At 41.8% G+C, this 16,180-nt stretch overlaps 1 protein-coding gene across 2 annotated transcripts in view; it reads left to right on the plus strand.

The window, feature by feature from the left end:
- LOC148142076 (putative G protein-coupled receptor 139) overlaps nt 1-16,180 on the plus strand; it is a 77,283-nt gene that overhangs the window by 22,838 nt on the left and 38,265 nt on the right. The window lies entirely within an intron of this gene.

The raw sequence follows: 16,180 nt of genomic DNA on the forward strand, positions 1-16,180 counted from the left end.
TTGTTCGTGGTTAGGTGCTATAACAGATATACAGTGAGTGTGAGGGAGCAGAGAGTAAATGGTAACTCTTACCCGAACAGAGCGAGGAGGATACTGTTGCTTGTCCGGTATTGTGGGACATTTCTTCAGATCATCTCAGCGTCGAGGTGAGCCTTCCTGAATGTATTGTCTCGGTCTATCACCAATGACGACACAGACCTGTCCCTCAGCTTCCACAGAATCAGGTTAGGTAGAGTTTACAGATAGCAAGGAGAAGCAAATATTGGTGTGTTATATATCGAAACCAAAACGGTAGCAGAAAATCGGAGCATCATATGCTGGAAATTAGATAGGCATGTATTGTGGATACCGCAGTCTTATTGAATGGTCTCAAGTTGTATCCAAACTGCGTTAACTAAGTGACTGCTGAAGCTGTCAAAAATAAGTTCCGTAAGTGTATATGAGGTGGGTTGAAGAGTATGTTGTGAAGCAAACTATAGAGCAGGTTATTTCGGATTTGATGTTGTGTGGTCAGAAGGACAAATTATGAACGTTGGTCTGAAGCAGCTTTTAAGGAATAATGACATTTATAAGGTGCATTTTACAAGGTGTCTGCATGCAATATAGAATGCTTGAATATTCCAGTCAAACATCATGGAAGACTGGAGGTTAGAGTGTCAAGATATCTTCAGTGAATTGGCAAAGTGTAATATAACATTCAATGGGAGTTAAGCAATGGTTGTTAGAGTCATAGAGTCCGACAGCACGGAGACAGGCCCTTCAGTCCAAACGGTTCCATTCCGACCAACATGCCCATCCACGCTAAAACCATTTCCCTGCCATTGTCCCATATCTTTCTAATCGTTTACTATCCATGTATTTGTTCAAATGCCTTTTAAATGTTGTTAATGTATCCGCCTCAACTACTTCTCATTCCATATGTGTAACAGCCCCTGTGTTAAAAAGTTGTTCCTCAGGTTCCCTTTTACTCTGTCCCCTCTGACTTCAATTGATGGCCTCTAGTCTATGATTGCCCAACCGTGGGAAGAAAGACTGGGTGCATTCACTCTATCCATGATCTTATAGACTTCAATATGATCCATGATCTTATAGACTTCAATATGATCCTCCCTCCGTCTCATACACACAAAAGTAAAAAGTCCGAGCTTGTCCAACCTCTTTCTATAACTCAGACCATTGAGACTTTGGCAACATCCTCGTAATTGTTCTGCAGTGTTTCCAGTTTAATAACTTCCTTCCTACAGCAAAGTGAACCAAACTGAACATAACGCTACCAATATGGCATCACCAGCATCCTGTATAACTGCAACATAACTCCCTAATTTCGATACTCAGTGATACAAACCGATGAAGGCCAGTGTGCCAAAAACTTTCTTCACTGTCTACCTCTGAATCAACTTTCAGAGAACCATGCAGCTGAATTTCAAGATCCACCTGTTCCATACAGTCCTTAGGACACAACCATTCACCATGAAACTCCACACTTGATTTGACTTTCTAAAATGCAAGAAAGTGTTCAACTTACACTGATCTTTTTTAAAATCGATTTTCCATTTCTCGGCCCACTTCTCCAGCTGATCAAGATACTGCTGTAATTTCTGAAATTTCTGATAACCTTCCTCACTCTCCATGATGCCGCCTATTTTAGTGCCGTCTTCAAACTTACAAATCATGCCTGTACATTCTCATGTAAATTTTAGATATATGTAATATGTAGTGGTCCCTGCACCAAACCCTGAGGCATTCCACTATTCACAGACCTCCAGTCTGACCAGCATGTTTCCAGTATTAATCTCTGCTTCCAACCATCAAGGAAATTTTGTACCTAATTTGCCAGCTCCCCCTCAATTCCTTGCGATCTAACCTTCCAGAGCAGCATGCCATGTGGAACCTTATTGAAGGCCTTCCTGGAATCCATCTAGACTACATATACCACCCGGACGTCCTCAACGTTGCTGGTCACTTTTATCAAAGAACTCCAACAAAATTGAGAGTAATGATCTCCCTTGCACAAACTGCCGTGCTGAATTTGATGAAGGGCTTTTGCCCGAAACATCGATTTTCCTGCTCCTCGGATGCTGCCTGACCTGCTCTGCTTTTCCAACACCATCCTAATCTTCCTCCGAACCACACCTTGTCTTTCCAATGCATTTATATCCAATCTCTCCGAATCTTCTACAGTAACCTACCCACTAGATTTTAGGATTACTGATCTTTAGCTCCCAGGTTTATCTTTGTAGCATTTCTTGAATACGGGCTCAGCATTCGCTACGCTCCAGTCGTCCAGGACGTCACTCGTTGGCCAGCGATGATAGAAAAGAGCTAAGCAGTGCTCCCGCAATTTCTTCTCTATCCTCCTATCCTCCTGCGGTGTTCCTGAATATATCTGGTCAAGACCAGGAGTTTTTAAAAATACTGCAAAGTCTGAAACATACATCTATTTATTTCGGGTACAAACACCAAAGTGTGAGAAAGTGACTCAGTGGTGGTTAACATAACAAATTAGAAAATATGTTAATCATAGGAAGTGACTTCAGATGAATTTCAGCTATTGTGGAAACCTGAGAAATTAACGATCCAAAAAAGGAAGGCCATGAAACTGATAAGGAAATCAAAAAGAGAATGTGCATGCTAACAAACAGGACCACAAGGACTACATCAATCTGCGATCTATATTTCAAAGGAAACAAAATAAAAGCAAGGTCAAATGTGGAAATTTGTAATCGGGAGAGGAGAGATCATTGTGGAGAACATGGAAATGGCCAAGGAAACAACCAGTTACTTTGCATCCGTCTTCATGAAGGACGATTCAGAAAATCCCTCAGTAATACCAAGTGATCACATCGGACTCCTGGAGCTAAAGTCAATTCACATCAGTAACCAGGTAGTACTTGAACATGTAGCTGGATTGAGCATTGATAAGTCTGCCAAAACAGATGTACTTCATATCAAAATGTCGGAACTTAATCACCAATAGTAGTATTAATTAGCACTGTGATGACTGCGTTTTATTTTCCTGCACATTCTGCAGAGACCAGAAACTATTGTGGATAAAGTATAGATGAATGAAAGGGATCAAAACAGCTACAAAGGGAAAAAGACATAATGTGGAGAACTGCAGACCAGTTAACTTGACATTTGTAGGGAAACTGTTGGAATCTATTACACAGGGTGACATTTTTGATATTTAGAAATTAACAGCAATAATGGAAAGAATCAGCATGCATTTCTGAAAGACACATCATACTCGATAAACTTTGGAATTGTTTGAAGTAGTTTCTTACAGCATAGATAATGGGGAAACAGTAGAAGTGGCATATATTGGATTTTCGGAAGGGTTTCTATAAGATCTCAGTGAATTCGTGAATGCAATGAATGTGAAGGGTATTTGGAGGAATATATGTAAGTGGAAAGTTAAAGTTTGGTTCGCCTTCATAAAAGGGAGTCAGAACATTGATGTAAAGACATGTTGAAGCAGTTTCACAGCGTGTTGGTGGGACTGTACCTGGAATATTGTGTACAGTTTTGGTGACCGAATCTCAGAAAGAATATACTGATCTGAGTGGAAGTGCAGTGGACATTCTCCAGATTAATCCCTCAGATGGTGAGATTGCCTGATGAGGAAACTCGACCTGTGTTCTCTGGAGATTCAAAGAATGAGAGGTGGATCACAGAGAAACTTAGATAATTCATAAAACATACGACAAGTTGGAAATTAACAGAACGCTTCCCTCGCTGTCTATTCCACAGTCAAGGCAAATAATGGCAGGATCTGGAACAGGCCAGTTAAGACTGCAATAAGGAGGAAATTCATCGCTTGGAGGGGACTGACTAACACAGGGGCATGGAAACCTACTGGCAGGCAAGGTTAGTGAGAATCTCCAGATATTCTCCAAGTGTGTCCAGCGGAACAGAATAACCAGGGAACAGATAGGACTCATTAGAGACTTGTCAAGTTGCATCCAAATCAACTTTCGTGGTCGGAGACAGACGGTGGTGGTTGAAGGCTGTTTGTGTGATTGGAGGCTAGTGTCCAATGGTGTACCACGGGGATCAGTGCTGTGTCTCTTAATATTTGTGATTCGGAGGTGTTGGTGTTGGACTGCGGTGGATAAAACTAAAAATTGCATAACACCAGGTTATCGTCCAAAAGGTTTATTTGGCGGCACTAGCTCTCGAAGTGCTTCATCAAAGCGCACAACCACCTGATGAAGAAGCAGCGTTTTGAAAGCTCGTGCCTCCAAATAAACCTGTTGGACTATAACCTGATGTTTTGTGATTTTAAATCTTAACATTAAGGATGCAGCTGTGAATATGGACGAGGGGTGGGGTGTGTAATAAGTAAGTTTGTGTTTGATACAAAGATTGGCCGGGTAGATTACAGTGAGGAGGAAGGCCTTAGGTTGCAGGAAGATACAGAGGAAATTGCCAGATGGTCATATCAATACAGAGAAAATGGTCAGATGGATGGATCAATGGCAGAAGGAATGTAAGCCTGATAAACATCCTTTCTGCAATGAAGCTCCCAGAATTGCACACAGTATTCCATCTTAGCTAACGAAAGTTCCACATAGCTCTTATAATCTATGCTTCGATGTGTGAAGGCTGTGTTTATCCTCCCGTACGCTTTCTTAAATTGTGTGTTACCTAGTGGGCGGCACGGTGGCACAGTGATTAGCATTGAGGCAGCAGTGCTAACCACTGTGCCACCGTGCATTGGCACGCTGTATACAGTGTATATAGACCCAGCAAGTAGGGAGCTGTAACATTGAAAAAAATCTGGAAATTCCTGTACACCAGTCACTGAAAGCAATATTGCAGGAGCAGAAAGCAGGTAGGAAGATAAATGGTTTATTCACCTTCATTTCAGGGGGATTGAGAATACCGGAGTAAGGGTCATTTACTGCAACTGTACAGGGCCTTAGTGGGACCCCACCTCGAACATTGTGCAGTATTGTGTGCACTTTTGGTGTCCTTACCTAATAAAGGGCAAACCTGACATTTAGGGAGTGCAGTGAAGGATGACCAGACTGATCTCTGGGATGACAGTTAGTTGTGGGAGCAGAGTTTGGGGTGACTGGGACTGTATTCCATGGGCTTTAGGAAAATGAGTGGAGATCTCAGTGAGATATATCAACTCTGACAGGGTGTGACAAATTGGAAACAGGGATGATAGTTCACTTTATAGAAAATGTTTCACGAATCGCATTGCAGTCAAATTGCACTTAATAAACAAGCATGATCAGAGAACTCCCTATATATTGATGGACCGAAGGCACTATAGTTCATAATGTTTAAACATATTTTGAGATATTAACATTGTGTTGGGAAAACTGCATTGAGGAGATGTTCGGCCATGAAATAGCATTGGGAAAGCTCAATGTCCTGAATGACCTCTTCTCCCGATGTTTCCGTACAGTCTATGGGAAAGCTCTGCAAATGTTGTCACAAGCTCTCAGATGTTAGGAAGGATGTCTATGCAGGGTTAACAGGACTGTGTTTCCCATTCCCTTTTCTGATAACGAGGTTGATGCCGGGTGTTCTGTCAGGTTTTATCCTTTAAGACCTCAGAGTAGTTTAATACGATTGAGTGTCTTACGTGGCCGATTCAGAGACCATGTTTGTGCGTCTGGAGTCATTTTTTGGGCCAGACCAGGAAAGCACGGGAGATTCACTTCCGGAAAGTATATTGGTGTAGGAGATCGATATTTACAATCAACATTGGACACAGATCACTATTACTGACACCAGAATTTAGGTCTCGATACTTTATTAATTATATTTAACTTCCATCAGCTGCCAGAGCATTGACCTGGTCTGGATTCGTAATCCAATGATATGTTCACTACAGCACCATCTCCACATGGGGACCTATCGGAAACAACATTGACCTGATTATTTCGGTGCTACTTGACAGCTCTATCAAAAAGTATTCCCACCAATTTGACTGTCGTGATGGGACTGAGGGTGTGGTAATTAGTCAGATAGTATTTATTCTCCTATTCAGGGACTGACATAGTTGAGTAATTTTCCTCATTGCCAGGGAGATGTCAGAGTTGGAGCTGGAATGAAAAAGCTTCCCCAGGGACACGGCTTGTTGTGCAGCACAAGTCTTCAGTCCTATTGCAGGAATGGTGTCAGGGCTCATTGCCTTAGTCGTATCTATAGTGTTCAGCTGTTTCCTCATGACTATGCAGCAAATCAAATTGCTTGAAGACTGGCATCTGCGATTCTGTGGGAATCATGATGAGTGTGAGGTGGATCATCCATTCAACACATCTGGCTGAGGATAGTGCAGACACCTCATCCTTGACTTTTTTCACTGACGTACAGAGCTGTTCCGATATTTAGGATGAGGATATTTGTGGAGTCCTCTCCTCCAGTAAATTGTTTAATAGTCCATCGACGTTATTGTTTGGATTTGGCAGGGTAACAGAGCTTAGATCTGATCTGTCAGTCTTTGGATCATTTCCCCTCTCCATCAGACATTAGTTCTGCTGGTCGGAATTTTAACCAGTTAAGTGTGGTAGCTTTAATGGAATGTCAACAGGTTTAGGTCCACTTGATTCCGACCCTGGCATGTTCGCCCACACTCATCAGTGAACCATGGATCAGCTTGATGGTAACGGTAGATTGATGAATTATCGTCGGGAAAATGTTACAGATTGTCGTTGAATACAGTTCTGTTTCTGCTGTTGCTGTGGTCCACAGCATCAAATGACAACCCAGTTTGAGTTGCAATATCTACAATTCAATTCTACTGACTGTCCCCCAGTTCACACCGAGACGCATTCACCCATCAGCCCTGTATTCTCTACCTAACCTGGTTTCTGATGCGGTAACACTTGCAGTTTCATATTCTCAATCTGCTGAGGGCCTCTCCCTGGTGTCATGCCTCTAATTTGTTACTTTAACTCAATCCATTTAAAGTCATGATCTAAATCTTTTTCTCTTCAACAATGTCAACTTCGGTATTTGAAGTGAATGTGTTTCCCTCTGTTTTTCTCCCTGACCATGATTAAGAGCTCTGTAGTGTCCGTGATGCCATACTTACGTCGTTTCAGAGTCAAGGAACTTGTCCACCATGCGTTATCGTTCAGTTCCCAGTATACGGTACTCCATGTTGGACAGGATGATTGAGCATCTTTGACTTACTTCTTTGGAAATTGTCCAAAAACAGAAATTGCTGAAGATGTTGCAGCATCTTCTGGAATGAATGCAGTGTTAAACTTTCAGGTACAGTGCCCCTCGACAAAGCTCCCAGTTTCTCAAGCAATTATGGTATATTTATTACATAGTATCCATAGTTATTTGCTTTGCGAAAATTTGTACCGTGCCTATTCATTTCTGGAGAAACTCAACAGGTCTGTCAGCATCTGCAGAGACAGAGAAACAGCGTTAGCGTGTCAAGCCCAGTGTGACACTTCTTTACAACTGAAAAGCATTGGCACCTTGGCTTTTTTATAGCTTTAGAGAGGTGGGAGATAGGTGACAGGGAAAAGAGGGCGTAGCAAAGATAAACCGGCTTTTAGCAGTGGTGAACGAGAAAATGATATAAAATGGGTTTAAATTAAGGTGTGAATGGAGGAAGGGGTTCTCTCTATTGAGTGCAAGATAAGGAAGACACAATCACACAAGGTCATAGGGAGGCCAGGAGGGAGAATGTTGACTATGTGGCATTATAAAGATCTGGCCATAAGTACGTTTTCACTGTTGAGATCATCGCCCCCTTTAGACAAAGGATATCAGGTGCTTAACTTCTTATTGGCACGAGTAAGCGTTTCTTGCTGCCTTAGCATAGTAATAGGGAGAAAAAAACAAATCACAGTATGAAGTTTGGGATGAGTATTGTTTACCTGTCATTTTTACTATAGTTTCAAATTTGCAGTATTTATCTTTAAATGCTTGTTCTTTAAGTTAGTATTGGATGGAGTGTAGAAGGTTGGGGGATGACATTATAGAAGTTTCTAAAATTATGAGATGTACGGATAGGGTGAATAGCCAAGGTCTTTTAAACAGAATGGGGGAGTTCAGCCGTAGAAGGCACAGGTTTAAGGTGAAAGAAGGAAAATTTACAAGGGACGCAGGTGCAGTGTTTTTACACAGAGGGTGGCGTTGGTATGGAATGAGCTGCCAGAGGAAGTGTGGTAGATCCATGTACAGCTACAACATTTAAAACTCATTTGGACAAACACAAGGATGGGAAACATTGAGAGGCATATGAATCAAATGAAAGCAGGTGGGACGAGCTTAATTTGGAAAACCTGGCTCACATGTACATTTAGAAAAGCTTCACGCAGGTTCAGAGTGGTTTTGTGAAAGGGAAGTTATATTTTGCCCTGTAAAATCATGCAAAGTATTTCTGGAGATGCCTGAGAATGTAACAGGCGGACTTGATAAAGGGGATCTGTTAGACACCAGGCTTCCCAGAGTTTGTCCTCAAGGTATTACAAAATAAAAGTTCTTACACAAGACAGAAGCTCCTAGGATGATGTTGAATGTATTAACATGGGATGATGAATGTTTAACATATAGAAATCGGAGAGTCAGGATTAATGGTTCTTCATGATAAAGGTATATCTGCTGGAGGACCACAGCTATCAGACCGATGGCATCAGTTATTTACACTCTATACTGATAGTCTGAAGGAGGGAGCTGAGTATACATCCGAGTTTGAGGATGACACTGAGAATCAAAAGGCAGGCTGTTATTTAATGGAGAGCACTTCCAGAAAAAAGCACAGTACAAAGGGATTGGATTGTTCCTCTGTATGAAACATAAAGTCAGCATGCCGATGCAGAAAGTAACTAGGTTGGTTCATTAGCCGGCTTCCAGGGATGAAAGGGTTGTGTTATTGATAATCTGTAAAATGGAGAGGCGATTATTCATTGGGGTTTAAATCCAACAAGATTTCTTTAAGAGAGAAACATGATTATCTAAATATCCAGCTTATTTTAAAATTTCCACAAAGATTTCGCTTTCTCTGGAGAGTCAGACGAGTGTATGGATCCATTGATAGCAATACGGAGCACCGTATTTCTTTCAATAAGGAATACTTAATCCCGAGTTCCCTTACTCTTCTCTTGATATCATCAAAAGATTTTCTTTCCTGAATACCCGCCGCTGAAAAGTCCTGAAAGAACATAATACTGGAGCCCTTGTGAATTAAAGCCATCGGATCTTTCCCCTGAGTTCTAAAAGCTTCCATCAGTCTTTGTTTATTCCCATAACTATGTAATCGCGCAAGGACAGGATGAAGGCGCTGGTCTGAGTCTGACTTCCGCGCCGTTACACGATGAACTGATTCACTTTTCACTGATTTCTATCTGAGGAGTGATACTGCTGAAAAATACAAGACATAGAAGGGACAGAAGAAGATAGATGTTGAGAAGTTGTTACCATTCCTGAGTAGAGTCTCGAACTCGATGACATAGATGCAGAATATGGAACATCGATTTCTATCTGAGATGCAAAGTGATGTCTTCTCTCAGAAGGTAGTGAATGTCTGGAATTCCCTAACCCAGAGAGGTGTGGAGGGATACAAGGAGTTGGCAAGAAAGTGGAGTTAGACCTGGAGTAGATCTGCCATGTTCGTAATAAATGACAGGGCAATCTTGAGGGGCCGAATAGCCTACTGTTGTTCATATTTATTAATTTCACATGTTATGCTTTTGGAAAGTAACTGGTTATTTTCCCGGAAGTTGTGTTGTGTAATGTTACATTCGGGTGAGCAGAGGATTTGTTTGAGTTAACGCTGGGTGGGGTATGGGGGCTGCATTCACAGCAAATCTGGGTCTGTAACACGACCCACATCTGGAGCAGACGTTGCGGAGAGGGGAAGCCTGGAAACAGAGATTGGGGGTGAGTGTCACTTCCTGACCCAGCCTGGATTTTCCAAGTACATTTCTTAAACTGCACCTAACCATTGGAGTGGTGTCCATCTGCTCCTGTCTTGCAGGTACGAAGGGCTGAATAGAACGTCAGAGACACGAGTGGGCCATTCAGCCCTTTGACACTACTCCATCAGTAAATAAGATCGTGGCCCATCTCATTTTGGTCCCAGGTGCACTTTTCTCTCCATGCACCATTATCCCGGATTCATCTGTCTATGGAAAATCAGACGAAGCCAGCCTCGATACAATATAAAGATTCAGCCATTCCAAACTTCTGGGAAAAAGAATTCCCACTTGAAAGAATTCCTACTTTGTGATTTTTTCTCACTCCAGTTGTGACTGAGGATGGAGGGTGTCACTCTTTCCTTTTCTAGTCCCACTCTTCCACTGCTCACAACAAATTTTAAATGTAACCAGGTTGGTGATATGGCCGATGATAAAGGTCTCAGACTGGCTCAGGTTCAGTGATAAGAACAAGTCATGGGCAGTGTGGGGGGAAATGTAGACAGTGGTATCAAATAACACGGCTTCAGAACCTCCAGGAATATAATGCAAAATGAAATGATAATATCGATAAAATGTTAAGGAGGAATACAAGATGGCGGCGATCCAAAAGGTCCGCTTTGCTGGGCTCTGCATTACAGGACGGGCACAGTGGTTCTCTAACCCAACCATCCCAGGCATTTACTTAAAATTCAACACTAAAAGAGCTATATAATCTTTATTAATCCCGTTTTGTCAAGTGGAAATGACAAAACTTGGGAAAGGATCGAGTCAGTCCCAACACACGGTGCACCCGTCAGAAGCATCGAGCCTGCCTGAGGCTGTAGCTGCAACTCACTCTGCTCGTTCCATGGACCCAGTTCCTCACCAGGCCTCAGTCACTGAGTTCACCAAGTTATGTGAAATGATTGAAGCCATGATTGAAGAAGGGTTGAAGCTACTGCAGTGGCTAGAGCCGCTCTCAGCCGTGCTCCAAAAGCATGAGCAGCAACTTGACAGCATTGGAAACAGAACAGATGATGTCAAGCGCCGAAGTGCTGGGGCAGAGACCGTGATCGATTCCTCTCGGGAGAGGATCCTCGCCCTTGAAAAGCAGGTCTGCACCTTAACTGAACAAGATGACGACCTCGAGAACAGGGGTAAAATGAAGAATATTCACATCGTCGGTTTGCTGGCGTGGACAGAAGGTGGTCAGCCGCTGAGTTTTTCCAAGAACTGGCTGCAGCGATTCCTTCACTTCAAAACTGAGGGGGGACGGGTGAAAAGTGAATCAGTTCATCGTGTAACGGCGCGGAAGTCAGACTCAGACCAGCGCCTTCATCCTGTCCTTGCGCGATTACATAGTTATGGGAATAAACAAAGACTGATGGAAGCTTTTAGAACTCAGGGGAAAGATCCGATGGCTTTAATTCACAAGGGCTCCAGTATTATGTTCTTTCAGGACTTTTCAGCGGCGGGTATTCAGGAAAGAAAATCTTTTGATGATATCAAGAGAAGAGTAAGGGAACTCGGGATTAAGTATTCCTTATTGAAAGAAATACGGTGCTCCGTATTGCTATCAATGGATCCATACACTCGTCTGACTCTCCAGAGAAAGCGAAATCTTTGTGGAAATTTTAAAATAAGCTGGATATTTAGATAATCATGTTTCTCTCTTAAAGAAATCTTGTTGGATTTTTCTGCTATTAACCAGTGTTAAATTATAGCCGGGAATGGGTAGAGTACTCACTTGTAACTTCTTCATTAGTATTACTACTGTTTTGTTTCTTTCTTTGCTTGTGTCTGGGGTGCAGCTCAAGCTGGAGGGAGTTACAAAGGTAGTTGTGATGACTAAGTGACGACCGAAGGGCAGTTCATGACCGATTTTTGTTGTTAATTGCCCTGGATTCCATATTGGTAGCGGGCAGAAGATAAAGTTTTGAGATATGTAAGCATCCCCAATGGGCGGTGGGGGGGGGGGGGGGGGGATAATTTCCCCAATCGAGTGCCATTGGCATTTTGGATTTTATTTCGTTCTTTAAATTTTTATGTGTTTAGCTTTGGAAAGTTTTGAGAGCTTGTTAGTTGTAGTAGTTTTAGTTTGTACAGATTTTAGGCCCAATGAGTCTTTTTTTTCATGAATGATCAGTGATGTGTAATTCGATGTGAAACTCTAGAGTTGAAATGTTGCTACAGTGTGTTCTGGATAATGATGTGCTTAAATGTTGTACCTGGAAAATTAAGGGGAGCCATCTGCCAGTCAAGAGGAAAAATGAACTTTCTAGTCTTAAAACAAAGAGGGTGGATGTCGTGCTATTGCAGGAGATGCACCTTGATAACAAGGAATATTTGACCTTATAGCAGGGTGGATTTGATCGGGTTTATTTCTCGTCTTTTAATACTAGGAGTACGGGAGAAGCCATACTAGTGAAGAAGAATCTTCCATTTAAATTACTAGATTGTATTAGACACTCACGGAAGGATGATCATTCCCAAAGTCTGGAACTATGGGAAATAATACAGTATTTTGAATGTTTATTGCCCCCTGGTGCACTGTCTTAAAATCCTGAAAGATGCATTTTCCAAAGTAAGTTATCTTGCATCATGGCACATTATTGTAGAAGGAGATTTCGACTGTCTTATGGCCCCACGGTGGACAGAATGTCCAAAGGTCCCCCAATACCCTCATTATAATGTAAGCAATTAGTGGGTTAGAGCTGGTGGATACCTGGATGCAGATCTACCTCACAAGTAGGGATTTTATTTTCTTCTTTAACCCACACAAATGTCACACGAGGGTTGATCTCTTCCCCATCCCTGCAACAATCTTAGACACAGTGTCATCCTGCACAATTGGGAATGTTATCCCAACATACCTGCCCCAGAATAAAGATAGAAGTCACATAAGATTATGTTGTATGCAGATGAGGGTCTCATGTTTTTGTCAAATCCCACAGTTTCGGCAGCTCACGTGATGCAATGCATTAATTCGCTTATCGCCTTTTCGGGCTATAAGATTAATTTTACAAAGTTTGTGGCCATACCTATGGGATGTCTCAGGGAAATACCTGACATTGAAGGCAAATCCTGGTTTACTTTTAAATGGTCACGGGGGTGCTTTGCCTATTTCAGTATATTCATTGCATCTGTCTTTGAATCATTTATTTAACGTGAACTATGTCCATTTGTTTGACAAAATTAAGAAAAAACCTTCAAAGATGTGAGGCACTTCCAATATCCTGGCTAGGTCGGATAGCTGTTCTTAAAATGAATGTCCTTCCTCATTTATGATACCCCGTGTGAATGTTTCCTTTGATGTTTCCCAGACAGATATTTAGGAAACTTTATGGCTGGGTTTAGCTCTTTTATTTGGCATCATAAGCGACTCTTTATCAAGCTAACCAAATTGCAACTACCCACAGATTGTGGGGAGTAGATCTCCCAGATTAAAAGCTGTCAATTAAGTTCTTTATTATCATATGTTAGTGTGTGGACCACTGAGGACTCGGCGTCAATATGGTTAGATATTGAACTCTCTCAGACAAAATGAACCCTTATTAGTCTGTTGTTCTTAGACAAAATGACAACATTTATGGAGTATTGTCATAACCCAATAATCATTAATGAAGTTAAAGTATGAATGGCAATGAGTCAGATCGAGGGCAATACAGCCAAAACCTTGTTTCTTACCCCTATAATTGGTATACCAAGTTGTCAACTGGGGATAATGGATTCCATGTTTGAACTATGGGAAGCCAGGGGTGTACCTTGCTTCAGTGATTTAGAATTAATAGAATCCCTACAGTGTGGAAACTGTCCTTGTGCCCAACAAGTCGACTTCGACCCACCTAGACCCATTCCCCGACCATCCTATATTTACCCTAACTAATGCCCCAACCTACACATTCCTGAACACTATGGGTAATTTATCAATAGCCAATTCATCTAACCTACACATCTTTGGATCCTGGTGCTGTGAGGCCGCAGTGCTAACTACTGAGCCACAATGTTTTATTTCAGGGAGAAAGAATGACATCATTCGATCAAATAACTCGTAAGTATGGACTACCTAGTAGAGACCTCTTCCGTTTGTTTTTGTTTTCAGATCAGAGATTTGATTTAAAAAAAAAACACACTTTCACCGGAATCTTACAGATCGGATAGAGAGAAGCGGGTGCTTAGTGCTCAGATGCACTCTCTGTCAGTACCCTTCATCATTAGTTGGAGAGTGTCCCTTTAGACGAGACTGTGCAGCTTTGTGATGTCTTCAAGAGAGAGTTGGGGTTCAGAACACTTCGGAGACATGGGAGGATATTGGTGAAAATGCTCGAAAGATTTTGATCTGTAATAGGACCCATTCCATGCAGTTGAAAATTCTTCGTAGGGTCTATCTGACCCCAAATTGTCTCTCAAAATGCAAAGTGGGATTATCTTCAGCATGTCGTAAATGCAGAATGGCGACAGGCACTCTTACTCATTGCTTGTGGTCCTGCTGCAGGCTTCAAATATATTGGAGCACTGTGTTAGCTGTGATAGAGTGGATCTTGGGGGCTGAATTGGAGATGGACCGGGTTTTTCTTTTCCTGGGCCTGCCCAGGATACTTTACAGAGATGCACATGAGGAAAAATTATATCCTTACTTTCTGTGCTAGGAAAAATGTTCTGTTGTGTTGGATGTCTGAAAACCCCGGGTCTGTTGGGTCGTCGTAAGTTCTTCATGGAGAATATCCCTTTGGACTTTCTCACCAGTATGATGCATCAAAAAACAGAGATTTATATAAGACATGGCAGCACTTTTTGGATTACCACGATACAGGTTTATCTGTCACATTAATAAGGGCTTGTGAATAGTCATGACGATATGGCCTAATGAATCTAATATCCAGCGAGAAAGAGTTATGAACATAAAAATGTGTATCAGTTAATGCTCTTGAAGAACGAGAGCTATCGCTTTGTTATGCTGAGCTGTACTATTTATTCATTATTTATTGTTGATTTTTGTTTTTTCTCTGACTATTTAGTGTTTTTAAATGAACATGTTTTGAATGTACATGCTCACGAGTGTAATTTTGATCAGTTATTTGAGTTGTGTTGTTATTCGGTTAATATAATATTAAAAATCTCTTTTTCAATAAAATTACTATATTTTAAATTAAAATGCTAACATTGATAGAATAGAGTCCCAAAGAACTCTCATTAGAGAGACCACTCATGCTGGTTTACCGTGAGGGTCACCACATTTTGGGTGATCGGGTGACGTTGAGAGAGCATTCCCTTCATGGTAACTTCAGTCAGTGTGAGGAACTGAACCTGTGCAGTTGGCCTCCCTCTACATCACAAACCTGCCGCCCAGCCAACTGAGGGACGACAGAGCAACTGTTACAGACAGAAACAGTCACAGGCAAAGGGCAAGAGAAACTTTCACAACAATGAAAAGGGTACAATTCAGATAACGGTCAAGATAACGGCTGAAGGTAAAAACGTTCTCTGCTCGAAATTGTATTTTATAACAAGACGCGCTTAGAAGCTGTCTTTGTTTTAATATTATTAAGGTGAGTCAAGTGAAATAACCGGAATTACTAAGTGTGATTGGACATCTATAACGAAAAAAGTGTAGATTTTTGTTTGGTCTGTGTAAGGCATGCTGACCGTTGCATGAAAATATATAGCTGATGGAATATATTGTTAGGAGAGTGCATTCCATGGGAAATGCCCTCAAACAGACACCTAAAGAAAACTGGGGTAAAAGTGCTTGAGTGTCGTCTGGTCAGTGACAGGAACTCAGGGAGTTGAATGACTGAAAGTTCTTGTAAGATGGAGCTGAGAAAACCATCAGATCAGCCGGACCTTATGAAATGCTAGAGCAAGTTTGAAGGGCTGAATGACCTCAGCGTGGTTTGAGTTGTGTGTGGTTTGAAAAAGGTACATCTCTACTCCTTCCTCTTATGTGTTACACACTGGGGAACTGCCATTTTCCTGAAACTGAGAATTGTTTGGAACATTATCTGGAATTTTCAATAAGTGGCATTCTCCAGAATATTCTACAACTGTAATGGGGGGGGGGGTGGATATTGCAAACGAGAGAGAGAGAAGGCGCTGCAGTGAGCGTGTTGGAGCATGAGCCTTGTTTGGGGCTCGGTGCTATAACCGATATACAGTGACTGTGAGGGAACAGAGAGAATACGGTGACACTTACCCTGACAGAATGGGGAAGGTTATTGATGCGTGTCCTGTATTGCTGGATATTTCTTCAGACCACAGATACTGCAGTAAACTGGGTGATGAGCACAGACCATGCTCGGTGG

Source organism: Chiloscyllium plagiosum, unplaced genomic scaffold (genome assembly GCF_037043375.1).
Source record: "Chiloscyllium plagiosum isolate Xiang-an unplaced genomic scaffold, Cpla_swu_hap1 HiC_scaffold_31, whole genome shotgun sequence".
In the NCBI taxonomy this organism is placed as follows: domain Eukaryota; kingdom Metazoa; phylum Chordata; class Chondrichthyes; order Orectolobiformes; family Hemiscylliidae; genus Chiloscyllium; species Chiloscyllium plagiosum.